This window comes from Panthera uncia (assembly GCF_023721935.1).
Source record: "Panthera uncia isolate 11264 chromosome C1 unlocalized genomic scaffold, Puncia_PCG_1.0 HiC_scaffold_3, whole genome shotgun sequence".
Lineage (NCBI taxonomy): Eukaryota > Metazoa > Chordata > Mammalia > Carnivora > Felidae > Panthera > Panthera uncia.
The window spans coordinates 19,215,620-19,233,954 of NW_026057584.1; positions in this window are offsets into that span (position 1 = coordinate 19,215,620).

Genomic DNA, 18,335 nt, shown 5'->3' on the forward strand with positions numbered 1-18,335 from the left:
CTGTCCCCTTGCCCAGCAATTCAGCTCCTTCTCCATGCCTGGCACACCAAGGGCTGTCAGAAAAAAAAAAATGTATATATATATATACACACACACACACACACACACACACACACATATATACGTACGTATATATACATATATATATGTGTGTGTGTGTGTGTATATATATATATATATGTATATATATATATACATATATATATATATGAGATAGAATGGAATTAAGCCCCTGCCGTTAGCTTCCCACCTATGAGTGCCATGCTGGAGGCGGAGGGGAGAGAAGACTGACAGGCTACTTTGCAGAAAGCCCTTCTAGGCCAAGGGACTTTGTGTGTCTCTAAATCTGTGTCTCTACATGTAAAGGGAAGAATTACGAAACCTCATCAAAAGCCATCATGAACACACCTTTCTGCTGGTAGGGCTGTGCCAGGCATTACATTGAGAAATCAAAACACAGTCTCTGTCATCTGAAACAGGAAATGCAGGCTCAGGGCATGAATGATTGAGTCCTAAATCTTCAGCCACACACACATTGACAAGATGACAGATAATCATCCAAGATGCATTTTATGAAATACATGAAGCCAGGACGGGTAGGGATAAGGAGTGAGAGTGGGTGTTTTAGGGGACTCACGTAGGCTCAGGAAGCCCTCTTCTCCTTCCCTAGACTGCTCTGGAAGACTTCCAACATCTGCTCCAAGTCTGCTTTAAAGATTTTATTTTTTAAGTAATCTCTGCACACAACGTGGAGCTCGAATGTATGACCCCAAGATCAAGCGTCTCATGCTCCACTGACTGAGCCAGCCAGGTACCCCAGAATCTGCTTTAGTTTCATCTCGTCTCCCATGAGAATCTTCTGTCCCAGCCAGACTGATGCCTCATTACCCACTCCTGCACTTTGTACCTTATGATACCCAACTGCTTGTGTGTCCCTGAACCCATCACATTGCTTCACACCCTTGTGACTTTGTACATGCTGTGCCTTCTGCCTGGAGCGTCGTTCATCCTTCGTTCCCCAAAGACTCAGGTCAGATGCGCTCTCTTCAAGAAAGCTTTTCTCAGGGCACCTGGGGGGTAGCTGGGTTGGTTGAGCGTCCGACTCTTGATTTCGACTCAGGTCATGATCTCACGGTTTGTGTGTTCCAGTCCTGAGTCGGGCTCTGTACTGACAGCAAGGAACCTGCTTGGGATTCTTTGTCTCCCTCTCTCTTTCTCTGCCCCTCCCCTGCTTGCACATGCGCTGGCTCTTTCTCAAAATAAATAAGTATACATTAAAAAAAAAAAAAAAAAGAAAAAGAAAGCTCTTCTCGAACCCTCTCACTCCAGCATGGGCTTATGCATGTCCCCCCTTGTGCCACTAGGTCTTGTACACAATTCTATCTTTCAATGCAATACCTCATGCTGTATATTTTTTTGTACGTGTCTGTCTATCTCAGACTCTGGAGTCTTGAAGACTTTACTGTCTTCCTGAAGAGTAGGGACTAAGGTTTAATTTATTCATCTTTGATGTGAATCTCCAGTGTCTGGGGTGGTACCAGACACATAGCAAATACTCACAAATGTTCTTTTGGAGACCGAAAGAGAGAGAGAGAGCCACGAGCAAGTGGGGGAGGGGCAGAGGGCTCCACTCCCAGAATGGAGGGCTCAATCCCACAACCGTGGGATCATGACCTGAGTCAAAATAAGAGTTGGATGCTTCACAGACTGAGCCACCCAGGTGCCTCACACAAATGTTCTTTGAAATGGCCGACTCCATCGCTTCTCGGCCTTTTGGCTAAGGTCAAGTGAAATGGCCAACTCCAAGGCTCCTGCTTGATGGAACCAAGCCTGTGTCTTCCACCTTCTCAGATGCCATTCTTACCCTTGTTTCTATGGACCAGGCACACTGTTCCTCAAATGTGCAAGGTCATCCTCACCGCAGGGCCTTTGCTCATGCTCCCTCTTGGAACACTCTTCCCTCAGTTCTTTGAATAGGTAGCAGCTTCTCATCCATTGGGTCGCAGCTCAAATGCCAACCCCTCTGGGATGGAAATAGCCTGTATCTTGAGCTGACTGGTGACTGCATGGCTTATACCAGGAGCTCCCCAGAGGGGTGAAATTGCCTCCCGGAAGACATTTAGCAAAGTCTGGAGACATTTCTGATTGTCACAAAAGGGAGAGGGAGGCATGCTACCGCCATCTGGTAAGTAGGGGCCAGGGATACTGCTAAAACATCCTGTGATGAACAGGACGGCTCCCACAACAAAGATTTATCCAGCCCCAAATGTCAATAGTACAGACTTGGAGAAATCCTTGCATATGCAAATGTGAAAAATTCACCAGACCGTGCCCTAAAAATGCGTGCATTTACCATATTTAGGTTATATGTCAAATTAAAGAAAAATCATTACCCTCTGAGAGGCCTTCGTTGCCCACCCCATCACTCTCGATAATACTGCTCTGCTCACCTCCTTTGTCACACTTTGCACAACATGACATGATTTTGTGATTCTTGTCTGCCACCCTGCTACATTCCATTCCTGCTACATGGAATGTAAGGCCCATGAAGTCAGGGAAGGATCTGTCTGTCTTTGCACCACTGTATTCCCGGCGGTGTGCACAATGCCTGGCTCAGAGCAGGTGTCCAGTTCAGTGTCTGTTGAACGAATGAGCGAATGATAGAAACAAAGAATGAATGAATGATAATTTGGTTATTGCCACTGAGTGCCGTGACTGTTGCAAGACTGGAGTTCTGAGCATAGGTTCCGTCCGTGCAGGACGGCTGTGCAGAAGCCATGCCCTACGCAGGAGGAAAGCTGGTGAACGGGGAGTCAGACCCAGCCTGGTGACTACCCATGTTTCATACCATTAGGGCAGGCTGCAGAAGAGCCAAGTCTGAGGAACTCCTCTTTTCCCATGACCTCCTCCCTTGAGCAGCCTGGGGTGCGCTGGCAAGGCTAAGGTTTGCTTCTGTGACTCTCCTAGGAGAGACTCACTTAATGACCTGAGTCAGGTGGCTGGAAGACGTGCCATTCTGGCCTGTGATGTGATGGTTTTAGAGCTCAATTCCCAAAGAGTAAGCCTCCTTCCAGGTTCCTGGGGTGGGCCAGGGGTTCTGGAATCTGCCCCTTATCCACTTGCCATCTCAGGTCGTCTGTCCAGGATGTCTGAATCCTGTCTTCCCAACTGGCCTGGGACCTTCCATTAGGATCGAGAGCCTGCCTTCATCTCGTATCATGGCTCAGGCTTAATGCCGGGTGCTTGGCTGGCATTCAGGAGATCATGGTATTGATGGTGATGATGATGATGATGATGATGATGGCAATGCCAGTGACAATGAGCGATCATGAAGGAGCTGATATGGAAGAACTGTTTGAATATTAGAGAAAAGAGACGTCTTGTTGGACCAGGGTGGAACAGTGAGTTCAGTGTAGAAAAATTAGCCAGATGCAGCAGTGGTGGCTAGCATAATCTGGCCCCCACACAGCCCAGCCCCATCCACATCAGTCTGTACCCTCATCTGCTGCCCCCACGCCGAGCTCACCTTCCCATTGTGGACCTCCCTCCAAGGCGTGTGCCATACACCCTGCAACCCTGGTTTGCATAGCAACAATGCCTCTGACATCTTCTGCCTCCTCACAGCCTGCCCTGTCCTGACGGACCATGACCCCTCTCTTCTATTCCCTTCCTCCCTCCTGCTGCCCTGCCTTCTGGAGGAGAAACCTTCAGCCTCCCACATTTGTCATGTGCCGTTCCTGGTCAAGATCATTGCTCCTCCTGCCTCATTTGAAAGCTTCTCTCCACTCTTCCTCATCAGTCCGACCACTGACCCAGCCCAGACTCTGAGGAGTTAGACACCTGTTTTGGTCTTCCTGTCTACTTCCTGCCATCGGGGAATTGCAACAATCATGGCTCATTGAAACTTGCAGCTCAGCAGTTCTCAAACTTTAGGGAATCTAAGAACTACTTGGGGAGCCTCACGTCGTCAGCCCCACGACCTGTACTCCTTTATCTCCAACCCCTAAAACCATGTGCTTTCTCCCAGCCCCTCAGCCCCTCCTGCCCACATTTCTTCCCTCCCAGTGAGAACTTGGATTCAGTCCCTTGAACCACTCACCACCTGTCAGCTTCCTCACCCACCTTGTCCCTCCATCGTTAGCCTACCAATCTCCAGAGACCTACCTGTACCAACCTGACAGTCACTCACCTTTTCAAACCTCATGGACAAAGCTGAAGAAGATGGCCATCCAATGTGAATTAGAGCCTCTACAATTCAGGGACCCCCGACACCCCTCTGGGACCTCTAACACCTATACTTGACAGTGCTTTGACTTTGCCGAGATGCCCTCTCATTACCTCCAGTTGCTATTGGAGACCTCAGGCACACCTCCACTTCCTTTACTTTCAGCCAATATCCTTAGAGGAGATAAGGTCTGTGCCCACCCACCATCTACAAATTTTGCTTCTTCCATGTGAATTTTTAAAGGAAATGCTATTAGCCTTGTTCATATCTTCAACTGGTGTTCCTCCTGGCCGCTGCTTTTCCTCACCCTACGAGCAAAGTTGAGTATCTCACTGCCTTACAAACGTCCCTTGACTGTGGATCCCTTTCTAGATTCTATTCTGCCTTTATCTCAACTTTCCTGAAAGTTAGTCTCCATGGGTTTGGTGGATTGTATTTCAGTTCTCAATTCTTTCTTTCTTTTTTTTTTTGTTTTCCTTCGGTTCTGAAATTCTTCATCTCTCCCCGTAAACACATCCTTTGTTATGTGACTATGCGCATTTCCATAAAGGCAAAATAGACTCCCCCATGCCATTGATGTTGGGCTTGGTTTTGTGATTTGTTTTGGTCAGTGGAATGTTAGCAGACATGATATAAGCAGAGGTCTTAAACATGCAATTGTGGTTGAACCCGCTCTCTGTATATGGATACATGTACATGCCTTTTGCTGTAAGAACATCCCTCGGGTCTTTGCTGGTCTAAGGAGGATGAAAAACATGAAGCCAACTTGACCCCACTCCAGCTTAGAAGCCAGCCCAGCCCTGCAGAGTTCAGCCTAGATCAGCTGAAACTCAGCCTGCCCACAGATGCCTGAGAGAATAATGCTTATTGTTGTATACATCTCAGTTTCAGATTTGCTTGTTATGCAGCATTATTGCAACAATCGCTGATGGAGACGGGGGAAGCAAAAATGTTTAGCTATTAATGGTGCTGGAAACGATGCTTGGACAACTGATTAGCTATTCGGAAAAGAGCACTTTAGACCTGTGCCTGGCAGAGTATACCGAAATAAATTCCAAGTGAATTCGTGTTAAGGACATAAAATTAAACCATACAAAATTAGGGGTGCCTGGGGGGTCCAGTCAGTTAAGCGGCCACCTTTGGCTCAAGTCATAATTTCATGGTCCATGAGTTCAAGCCCGCATTGGGCTCTCTGCCATCAGCACAGAGCCTGCTTCAGATCTTCTGTCTCCTTCTCTCTCTGTCCCTCTCCCACTAGCTCTCGTGCTCTCTCTCTCAAAAATAAATAAACATTAAAATAAAACATACAAAATTAGAAGAAAATTAAATGCATGTTCAACCTCTGGATAGTGGAAGACTTTCTAGGGCTAAAAGTAATAGAAGCATTTTTCTAATTTTTTAATAGGCACATATTACCATTAAACTCAGAGAAAAAGCAACTAGAGACCTAACAAGGGAAACAATTACCCTTTCAGCTACTTAAAAATTTTTAAACCATTTGTATATTAAAAGAAAACATGCACATACACACAAACAAGAGAAAAAGCCAAAAACAAAAAAATGTAGAAAATATTTGCCCCAAATTTGTCAGAGTTAATCTACTTAGTAAATAAATAAAGACCTTTTTTAAAAAAATTTTTTTTGGGGGGCGCCTGGGTGGCTCAGTCGGTTAAGCGTCTGACTTCAGTTCAGGTCATGATCTTGTGGTCCGTGAGTTCGAGCCCCACGTCGGGCTCTGTGCTGACAGCTCAGAGCCTGGAGCCTGTTTCAGATTCTGTGTCTCCTTCTCTCTCTGACCCTCCCCCATTCATGCTCTCGCTCTCTGTCTCAAAAATAAATAAATGTTAAGAAAAAAAATTTTTTTTAATATTTTTTTTGAAAGTTTATTTATTTATTTTTGAGAGAGAGGACATGAGCAGGAGAGGCGCAGAGAGAGAGAGAGAGAGAGAGAGAGAGAGAGAGAAAGAGAGAGAATCCCAAGCAGGCTCCACACTGTCAGCAGGGAGCTCGACACAGGGCTTGATCCCATGAACCCTGAGATCATGACCAGAGCCAAAGCCAAAAGTCAGAGGCTTAACTGACTGAGACACCCAGGTGCCCAAATAAGGATGTTTCAAATATAAGGACTCTAATAAATGAGAAAACCTGAAGAGCCCAATTAACAAAGGGATAAATGGCTAATATACATGAAAAAATTTTAAACTCTTAACATCTATAGTGAAATTAAATTTCTTAAATTAAAAAAATCCAGAAAATGTCAGCTAAATAAAGAGATATGATTTTCATCTATCAAAATGGAAAAGAATAAGACTAATAAAATAAAGACTAAGGTTTTACAGACTATGGGAAGATGGGTATTCATATGCTGCTTGTGATGATTATTAATTGGTACAATTTTCTAGAAAGCAATTCCCATTCATATGTGTGTTGTTGTTGTTGTTGTTGTTGTTGTTTTATCAATACATGTGTGGTAGATCCGGCTGGTTGATTAATACCCATTCTCCATCCCCCACCCCATTTCCCTTGCTAACCCCTATTTTGCTAGCTCTCTTATGAACTGCCATAGCCTCCAAGTGAGCCCCTTCCCAGCCCCGGTGGGTGGATCTTGATTGGTCCAAGGCACTTGGTGCACTCACTGCCCCGCCATGTAATTGGTTAGACCCAGGAATGTGATGCAATTCTTGCCATTAGATAATAATAGCAAATATTTATATAGCACAAATCACATGCCAGGCACTGTTCTAAGTGCCTTTATGCAGAAAACTCTCAGCTCCCACGACAGCCCTATAAGTCAAATAGCTATAATTCCCATTGCACAGATAAGAACATCGAGGCACCGAGAGATCAAGTCAATTGCTCCACGTTGCACAGCTGTGAGGTGGGGCAGGAAATAGGCTGCAGGCCTTCTAGGGGAGGTTTTCCTTGTGATCGAAAAGGGATACAATAGGACTGTGCGCTTCTTTTGCTCCAGGATGCTGTCATCTGCCTGTGATGCCTGGAACGGCAGCTGCCAATTTTAGGACTTTGAGGAAGGAGCCTAAGAGGGTATTGCAATACACTGGAGATGGCAGAGCACAAGTGAGGATGGAACCAGCGTCCTTAAGACATAACCAAGTCCCTGTATTAACCAGTCTGGATTACCTTGCCCTTGGACTTCTCATTATGTGAAAGAAAAATTGTCCTCATTGTTTAAGCCACTTTTAGCTGTTGTCTTTGTTTCTGTTTTTTGATACTTGCAGCCCCAAACACTCAAGTACTGTGGGTAGAATTTCCATTTCAATATAAAGGGGGGAAACATGATGCCAAAGTGTATATATTTTATATAATTGATATGATTTCTGTAAACAAAAATGCATGGAAAAACCTCTAAGATGCTACCAGTGATGACTGTTGACTGATGAACTTATGGGGTACCCCTTGTTTTCTTTTTTTATATTTTAAAAATATTTTCTGCCCTTCTAGAATGAGATTGTATTATTATTTTAATCAAAAAGATTATTTTAGGGGTGCCTGGCTGGCTCAGTCAGTAGAGCATGCGACTCCCGATCTCAGGGTCATGAGTTCAAGCCCCACGATGGGGATAGGGTTTACTTAAAAAAATTTTTTATATTGTTTTATTAAAATAAATAAAGCACTCCTCCTTCCTGCCTTTCTTTCTCACTCCCCACTCATTCTCAGGCCACTCAGCTGAGCTTCTGCCCCCACCGGTCCATCCTGATTTGGCTCTTGACTCCTACAACGTCAACCCCCTTTGTCACTGTTCAGTCCTGGTCACCTAACCTCTGGGCAGAGCCTTCTTTTTGCTTTGCCTTCCTGTCATGGTCTCTTCCGACTGTTCTCCCATACGCATCCCGTTCTGCTGCTGCCACTCACGTGTCCAGTTCCCCAGAGTTCATGATATAGCCCTTAAATTTCCAGAGCCATGTTCACTGCTTTCTTTCCCTGCCTCAGTCTGATGTGGAATGCATCACTCCCAAAGAGGAAAGTACACCTTGGCTTCCCTCTCGAGTTCCAAATCGAAATGCCCATCCTCTTTCCGGTCATCTCCAGGTGTGGCAGAGCAGGTGTAGAGGGGCCTCAGTCTATTTCGTGGCAAAAGGGACCGAGGATCCATACAGAGCTATTCTGATGATTAACTGTGATTACCCAGGGAACGTACATGGTGCCTGGCTCATCGGAGGTGTTCTTTCAATGATGTTATTGAATGTTGTATCATTCTTGCAGCATCAACGTCTGGTCCTCATATGTGCTCAAATACACATTTTAATGAATGGATGCAAACAAAGGGTGTGATCCTTCCCCCTCCATTCCCCACTGCCATCACCCAAATTTGGGCCCTGGAGTCCTAACACCCAGTCCACCGCAGACACCTGTAGCCCCCGCCTGGCTTACGCGGACTATCAGACAAAGCCTTTGGAAGCCCAGCTCTCAATCAGGTCTGACCCCCTGCTCAAAGCCAGTGTCTACACCATTAAATTCACATTGCTTGACTTATCAATATGGCCTCAACCCAGTTTTCCAGCATTTTATGCTCCCACTGCTCCCTTCCACGTGCCCCCCACCCCTCCAGTCAGCCTGCCCTGGTCACTGTCCTGGGGTTTTTGCCCCCTACATCTGCCCCACCACACCTGGAGAAATCCTCTGAGGCACACTTCTGCCTCCGCACAGCCTAGGCAATCTAATACACTCCCAGAAATAGCTGTAATTAATTAAGGCCGATTCTCAGTTCAGGGAGTTCTGAAGGCTCTCCCACAGGGAGGAAGGGAGGAGTGTGAGGGCAGTCCCCAGGGAGACTGGTATGTCTTCTCTGGGAGTACAGCTATTTTATTTTATTTTATTTTATTTTATTTTATTTTTGAGAGAGAGACAGAGAGACAGAGAGACAGAGCTCAAGCGGAGGGGGCGGGGGGGCGGACAGAGAGAGGGAGACACAGAATCCGAAGCAGGCTCCTGGCCCTGGGCTGTCAGCACTGAGCCCGATGCGGGGCTTGAACTCACGAACTACGAGATCATGACCTGAGCTGAAGTCTGACCCTTAACTGACTGAGTCACCCAGGTGCCCCGTATACAGCTCCTTTAAAACTGAAAGTAAATGCAACCTCCTTTCCAAAGCCCCTTCTGATCATAACTGGTCACTACTCTATCTCCAGACTCTAGTAAAATGCATGCCGCATAGTTGTCAAAAGGAAATGAAACGAATAGTTTGAAACGTAACCCTCAATATTTCTGACCTTGAACTGTCGGGGGGGGGGGGTCCACTGGGGGAGCCACTGTATGTGGTTTCCAGGACCATGGCCTCCCCTGTCTCCTCCCTCATCCCAGCGCCTAGCACGGTGCTGGAGTCAGTGCAGAGTGATACGTGCGTGCTCGGGTGCGGGGAAAGGAAGACCAGAACTAGGGTGAGCGATGCTCTAGTCTGCACTAGGCATGGGCCGTGCCTTGTGTGTGTTATTTCATCATCCTAACAATTGTATAAGGCTGGCGATGACGTCCTCATGTTAGAGATGGACAAACTGAGGCTCGGGTAGGCTGAGTGACACACCCCATCCCAGAGCTAGTAAGTGACAGAGCCAGAATTCAGTCCTAGTTTTGTGTGACCCCAAATCCCAGGCTCATCCCCCTGACACTGTGTTGCCCGCCGGGGTAGAAGATGGTTCGGTCAGAGTCTTCCAGGAAACACGCCAACTAACGACTCGAGGAGAGCTTTGTGAACGGTTTACAAGGCGAAGCGTGGTGTAGGAAACACAAGGGATAGTGCAACTCCCCAGGGCTAGTGACAGGGAGGCCCTGGCACCACCTCTAGGCCCGACAGGCGAGGGGATGGAGCAGGAATGGAACCTGGAGGGACAGAGATGTGTGGACAGGGGCACCTGACCTTGGGTTGAGGGATACTGGAAACTTTGGTTGAGGACTGAGCCAGTCTGTGGTGACCCTTCGGGAGAGGGAAGGAGAACAAATACCCTGACTTTGCTCGCTCCTTGCCTCCCCTCTCTCCATTGGCCAAACCCAACCGAAACTGGAGGACTGAAGTCCCACCGACGTGTCCGCACAGGCCAGCTCTGTGCACAGCCGAGCAAGGTAGAGATGAATGTGGGGGCACGTGGAAGACGGCCGGCCAAATGAGGCCCAAGAAGATATGTGGGTTTGGGGGGTCTGTGACGGAAGTGCACTGATTCTTCAGAGGTGGAGGCCCACCACCGCCTTGGACCCGTGCGGAGAACCGCTCCTAACTAGCCTCCCTGCTCTCACGCTCCGCCCTCCCCTCCCCTCCCCTCCCCTCCCCCGCCCCCAGCCCATTCTCGCTCGGAGCCAGGGCATGGTCTTAAAATACGAACCAAATCATGCCTCTCCCCAGCTCGGAACCATTCAGTGACTTCTCTTTGAAGTAAAATTCAAAATCTTTAAGGAGGACCAAGAGGTCCTGTAGATCTGGGCCCCGCCCACTTCCCAGTCTCCTCTTAGGCCACGCCCCAGGGCTCACCCTCACCTCAAAGTTCCCCGAGGACCCCCCCCCACCCACTCCCCCGCACTATCGGCTTCCGGGTAGCCTCCACCGCCTCCTCACAGCTTGTTCCTTCGGTGGAGAATGACCACAGCATGCCTGCCACCGCCCCACACACGTGCGCACACACACATCCACACACCCCACACACATCGCATAGCATATACATACACACAGATACACATACCACACACTGTACGCCACGCGCGCGCGCGCACACACACACACACACACACACACACGGCCCATCTGACTCAGGCTACTCTTCAATTCTTCAAAGCCACCCTGTCGGGCAGCTGCCTTGGCCTCTCCAGTTGCCACGAGGTCCCATGTACTGCTCTCTTAGGGCACCACGCCCATTTCTCTTCGGCGTAGGTGTTACTGTTTGTCGTGATATATTCACCAGTGAGAGCGCTTGCTCCTGTCTGTCTTCCCCACTGGAGGTTCCAAGAGGGCGGGAGCTGTATTTACGGTTTCCCTCCCGTCTAGCCGCCCCGTAGTGCAGGGCTGAGGGCACGGTTCACCCCTCAGCCCCCCAGCAGCACTTGCCGAGTTAGTACAACAGGACCGGGCGTCAGGCCTGACTCCGCTGCTCCTCGCCACCGCCACCGTGAGCCCGCGTGTGCGTTCTACTGCTCTGAGCTCAGTTCCTTTTCAAATTGACTTATGGAGAATTTAGAGCCACTAAACGAAAGAGAAAATAGTAGAAGGCGCTCTCCTATCCCCGTTTTCTAACTTCAACACTGGTCAACTTGTGGGTTTGGTTTCTTTATCCATAGGTAAGGAAGATTAGGGTGATCTTCAACCTTTTTTTGACCATGACTCACAATAAGGACATTTTTCATGAAGACTCATACACACTAGACGAGTCAACAAAACTAAAGCAAAGTTACACGTAATAATAGTGCTTGTATCCTCATTGTTTTCTGGTCTATTTTTTCACTGTCGGTATGACCCACTTAATTGAATTCACTAATGGGTCATGATCAGCAATAAAAGGACACCGCACTGGATGATCTTCCACCTACCTAGAAAAATTCTTGCCAAACAATGATAGTCAGATCCTGCCCCCTAGTGGTCATATTTGGAACTGAGCTTGTCTTCCTAGAGGTCAATTTTTTCAGTAAATACATTCATTTCAGTAAAAAGTGCCGAGTTCAGGACCTATGCAAGGCATCTGGGGAGAAGCCGCGGGGGGGGGGGTGTCTGCGATGAATTACAGCATAGACCTTGACCCCGAGTCTTCCTCCAGTTGATGACCAGCATAACTGCTATAGATCTGTGCTGGCCAGTATGGTAGCCACCAGCCCCATGTGGCTATTGAATACTTGAACTATGTCTAGTGCAACTGAGAAATTGAATTTTAATTTTGTCTGATTTCAATTCATTTAAACTTAAATATAAAAATCAACACTTATTTCAGTTACTCAAATATGTATGGAACAATACTTTTTCAACTGTACGTTTTTTTATAACATCTAGATGAAGAGTCAATATTTCTGATGAAAATTTAACGTCCAAATTGAGATGTGCTATAAATGTAAATGAGATTTCAAAGTCCTAGCATGGAAAAAATCCTGCCAACTTAATTTTTTATACTTGGTTAAATGTTGGAATAATGTTTTTGGATATGTTGGGTTAAATAAATAAATAATTAAAATTCATTTCACGTGTTTACTTTTACTTTTTACTTTATTTTTAAATTTTATTTATTCATTTTGAGAGAGAGAGTGAACAGGGGAGAGGCAGAGAGAGGGGGAAAGAGACAGAATCCTAAGCAGGCTCCATACCACCAGTGCAGAGCCTGATGTGGGGCTCGAACTTACAATCACGACCTGAGCTGAAACCAAGAGTCAGATGCCCAACTGACTGAGTCACCTAGGCGCCCCTATTTTTACTTTTTAAATGGGCCTAATGGAAAATTTTTAACTACTTATGTGGCTTAAATCATATTTCTAATGAATAACACTCTCAAGGCTGGAGTTCTTCTGACATCTCTCCTTCCAGCCCCTCTTGTGTATCTTGCATCTTTGATGGAGGTGAAGGAAGATGCTAGAATCCTCAATCAGACTGGGTAGGGATGGGGACAGGGATTAGGAATTAAGTGTTGGCCAGGGGCACCTGGGTGGCTCAGTCGGGTAAGTGTCCAACTTTGGCTTGGGTCATGATCTTGTGGTTCATGAGTTTGAGCCCCAAATCGGGCTCCATGCTGGCAGTGAGGAGACTGCTTGGGATTCTCTCTCTCTCTCTCTCTCTCTCTCTCTCTCTCTCTCTGCCCCTTTTCCACCTGTGCTCTCTCTCTCTCTCTCTCTCTCAAAATTAATTAATTAATTTTTAAAAAGGAGTTAAACATTGGCCAAATTAAGGTTGGGATGCCTATGGCCTCGTCTAGAAGAGTGCGGTCCACCAGGCAGCAGTGACTTGCCTGGAGCTCCTTAGCAATGCAGATTCTCAGGTCCCACCCTGAGAAGCAGAATCTGCATTTAGACAAGATCCCCACATCACTTGTTTGCACATCAAAGTTTGGGAGAGCCAAGTGGAGATACAGGGGGCAGTTCTCTGCATTTCTTTCCTCAGGGACATAGGAAGCAAGGCCAAGGCTGAGAGTGAGGCTTTGGAGAAGGTGTTGGAGCGCTGAAGAGATTGAGGGAAATGTGGAGGAATCATCTAGGGTGGGGATGTCAAGATGAATGACGAGAAAAAAACCCAAGTCTTCATGAACTCTGTGAGATCAGCCAGCACCTTCCTTCTCCCCTTCAGCCGTGTGCGTGCAGGGCAGTATCTGCCCGCTGAGTTCCCCCAGGCAGAGAGGGGCAGAGCAGTGCGGTGATTCTCACGAGGGACCAGGGATGGAAGCTGGTTAAGGAGAGGAGAGAAGCGGGGAGGGACAGGAGGAGGATGGGAGACACATGAGTTGTCAGTCCTGGTGTGGTCACAATGGCAGTTGGGGTTGTTGAGCTGGAGAGACAGATGATGGTCAGGGCGTGGGCACTTGAAATTGAGATGATAGAGGGGGTGCAGTTACGGGTAACGAGAGGTTGCAGGGGAGCTATTATCTTGGGCTGGGAATAAGAGAAGAGGAAATGGCTGTTGGCTTTTTGGAGCGCGCAGTTGTTTAGGCAAATGAGGAAGGCCTTTCCGCCCAGGAGAGACCTGCAGAAGCTGGGAATCCCCAACGGGTCAGGGTGACAGAGGAGATCAAGGTCCGCAGCCGTGGAGGGCAGCGTGTGAGGGCAGGATTGAGCTACACAAAGGCGAATTCACCTATCACGTCCTGTTAAGTCTTCCTGAATGCAATCACGCCATCACGCCGCTAGCCGACTGAGTCACTGGGCTTCTCTTTCAACCGACCACAGCAATTCACAGAGTTTGCTAGGCTCCAAGTATTTGAAAACTGCCATTTTTAATCCTTATACCCTATTGTTACCTCCCTTAAAAAATTTTTTTTAATGTTTATTTATATTGAGAGAGACAGAGACAAGAGCATGAGTGGGGGAGGGGCAGAGAGAGAGGGAGACACAGAATTCAAAGCAGGTGCCAGGCTCCAAGCTGTCAGCATAGAGCCCGACACAGGGTTCAAACTCATGAACCCTGAGATCATGACCTGAGCCAAAGTTGGATGCTTAACCGACTGAGCCGCCCAGGCACCCCCTAATCTCCCTTTTTTATAGATAAGGATATCAAGGCTCAGAGAAGTTAAGTAATACGCCCAATGTCACACAGCCACTAAAGTGATCTGAACAGAGCCCAAGTCTGTCTAGCACCAAAGCTGGCTGATATTCGGATTCACCAGGGGGCCTTCGTTTCAGCCTCCGCTAAGATGCTGATTCACATTTCTGAGTCTAGGAAGAGGTATCCCCAAGGGAACTGACCTATTTTCACAAGCCCCTTAGGTGATTCTGATAGTCAGGGAAGATTGGAAAGCATTGCCTGGTGCCCTGGCTGCAGCACAGTGGATGCCAGGCGGGTTCTGTGGCCCAGCCTTTGTCACAAGGTGACGCATCCAGGGAAGGAGCTCTTACCCAACCTGTCTCCAGTTCTATTGAGCTGCTAAGATCGCTAGCAACAGTGCCACGTGCGTGCCATTTTCAGTGCTTTTCACGTAGATGATTTCATCCGAGGCCTCAAAAGTGCAGGAGGTAGGAAAAAACAATATGATTAGACTCATTCATAAGTAAAGAGATGGGCCCCAGGCCTGACAGCCATTCAGGGGCAAAGCTAGGACAAACCTCTTGTTTCTGGGACATCCACATCCACCCTTCTTTCTACTCCCAATTTCTTTATGAGAGTGCTGACTAGGGGCACCTACCTGAGTGGCTCAATCAGCTCAGGTCATGATCTCACCGGTTTGTGGATTCAAGCCCTGCATGGGGCTCTATCCTGATGGCGCAGAGCCTGCTTGGGATTCTGTCTCTTCCTGTCTCTGCCCCTCCCCCACTCGTGAACACTCTCTCAATCTCTCTCTCAAAATATATAAATAAACTTAAAAAAAAGAAGAAGAAAGTGCTGACTTAATGTTTATGGATAATAAGACTAATTTTTAGGGGAAAGAGTTCTAATTTTTTAATGTTAGAATCCCTTTAATTCAACAGATGATGGGGCAGGGCTGTCTGAAGCTAGGGATGAATGAGACTTTGTCCTAGCCCTCCAGTGGGGAGAAAGAGGCATATTTACCCCAGGCTGGGTTAAATGCCTTGAGTCAGTAAACACAGAGTCCTCTGGAAAAAAAAAGGGGGGGACCGGCAGCTTTTTGGAGAAAGTGATAAATGAAAAGACCTTTCTTGGGTGGAGTAATGCATAAACTCTAAGTAATCAGGCACACTGCAGGAGGAATTTGTAGGACAGATGATTGGAGCCCTGGGGCTAGGTGCAAAGCTGAACTTTCCCTGCCCACTCCCTTCTGGTTCCACCTGGGCTCCCGGGATACCACCCAGGGGCCCACTCCTCCCGGACCTCCCTTTGCCTCTCCTCTCATCAATCACTAAGCTTTGGCTACCCCGTCCCTAAAACAAACAGCAGCCTGATTCCTTTCATTCCCTCTACGCTGCCTCCAGCTGCCTCTGACTTGACTGAACTTGACTTGACTTTCCTCCCAGGGCAGGGTTGACAGAAAGATACAAGACGCCCAGTTAAATTTGAACTTCAGATAAGCAAGGAATAGTTTTTAGTGTAAGTATTTCCAAATATTATATGGGGCAATGACACATACTTAGGGGAAAAATTATTTGTTGTATGTCTGAAGTTCAAATAAAACTGGTCATCCTGCATCTTTATTTGCTGAAGCCAGCGACTTTACTCTAGGGGCGCCAGCGGGCCTCCCGCGACCTTCCCAACCTCCTTCTAGGTGGCTGCTGATAGTCACATGCCTCCCATTGCCCTGGAGGTAAAATCTCAATTCTGACTCCCTGTCTCCGAGCTCAGCCCAACTTCTTGCCACTCCTACCCCACTCTATCCGCCCAATCCTAGATTGCTGGGACCAGGGGGCCCTAAACCCCATGCTTAAGATAAGATGCTGTTCCCAAGTAAGCATTTCTTCATTCCAGCACTTGCCAAACTGTCAAAATTATAATTAGGTGGTCTTTAACCATCTCCCCTAGACTGTGAGTTTCTTGAGGACAGGGGCTACGTCCTTCAGTTTTGTCACCTCCAGAACCAGAAATTGCTGTCTGCTTGACAGACAATAGGGGCTTAATTAATGATCTGCTAAGAGTCTTATGAATAACACGTTTATCTCTTTTATCCAGGGATAAAAAGGGGTCAAGAGAAGGGTACTGAATGCCTCTGGTGTGCCCTGGGCTAGATGCTTCGTTTCAGATTCTTTTAGGATTATAATCTTGATTCCATGATCAGCAAATTGGCCCAGGAAAAAGCAAGCAGCAAGGCTTGCATGGGGCTTGGTGGTGTGTGTCCCCACATTCCACTTGCCCATGGGGCAGATGTGACTGCTGGCTGGGAAACAAATCTCCTTGGAGACTGTTCTAGCAGTTCCCAGAAAGTAGAGAGGTACTTTCTGGGGAACGGGCCCAAGGGTAGAGAACATGAAGGGGTGTCTGGAGATCTTTCCAGATTCTGCAAGGCTTTGCATCTCACCTACGGCTCTATTCTGATATCAGGGGACTTGCTCCGGTGAGCTCACGCTTTGGGAGGGGACTTCTTAAAATGAGGTCTGTGGCCCCCTAAGAACTGAATTTACATTGGGAGTTGGGGTGGCTGGGGGAGTTAGCCTGCCATAATGTCTACCAGTCCCCCTAAGTAACTCCTTTTTAAATGGTAGCTATACGAATATACATAGTATGTGTGTGTGTGTGTGGGGGGGTGTAATTTTAAAAACATCTGTATTTTAATTGGTTTGAAATATATAATCTATGTGGCAATTTTGCTTACTATGCTTACTAGTAAGTACACTGTTTTCACTTATGTTTGGTATGTATATAAGCTTCCAGATAAGTCCATGGGCCCCTCCTTCCTAAGTCTGCTCTATGACAGAGCTGGACAGACCACCAGAGATAATCATGTAAAGAAAACTGCTTAGTGATGCGTTTGGAATCAGGAGGGCTTCAGGTGGTCTTGGTGGTCTACCTGCATTCATTTCTAGCTGTGTTTTGTCAAGTTTACCTGCCTCACCCCCGCCATTCAGAAAGTTAGCGCCCATGGGCTGTGAAAGACATTCAGCAGTACGTTGATCTGTAGCTTATTAGCACTAGATAAGCACTAGATAAACACCTGAAATAAGGCTGTTCCTCTACCGGCAGCTTTGGCGTAATGGAAAAAACATGGACTTTGCAACAATACAAACCCGGGCAATGTTTCAAAACTTGCCAGAACTCACTTCCTGGTTTGGGAAATGGTACGAGGAGGGCATCCTTGCATTAGTGCCCGGGAGGGTTGACACGACAGGCACACTAATACTAGTAACCTACATCCCAAGTCAGGCCTTCTGACTCTCAAACACCTGCTTTCCTGGTTGAAGTAACTTCAATCGGGGAATGTCTCAGTTCCCAGGGTCAGAGATTCCCAGTTCCCTCTACATTTGGACGTTTGAAGTTTTAAACTTGCAAAGGGCGTTCGGCTTAAAAGAAGAGAATTGTCAAGGGTGTTCAGGGATTTATGTCTAATAATGAAAAATAGGAAACAGTTTAAATGTCCTCCAGCAGGAAACTGATTTAATAAATAATCACAGCTATGTGATAGAATACTTTGCGGCATTAAAATTACGCTTTTGAAGAATTATCTAGTGTCAAGAAAAAATGTTCTTGATAAAATGTTAAGTAAAATAAAAGCAATATTTAAAACCTCATATAATATGACCCCACTCCAGAAAGACAAGTGAAACACATGGACGTATAAGGCAAAGAAGCACAAACGCAAGCGCTTTCCGAAGGGAGTCGGGAGGCGTGGAAAGACGTGATTTTCCTCCTCTATTTTTGTGTTTTGTCAGTTTCCATCAGTGATCACGTATTGCCTTTAAATGTGAGAACACTAGAATCACGTCGGGGCCTCGGCAGCCGCGCGCGCGCGCACGCGCGCGCAGCTGGCGGACGCGGGCGAGACCCCGGGCGGACCCCAGCGCCCCCTGGCGGCGCCCCCGAGGCCCCGCCCCACGGGGT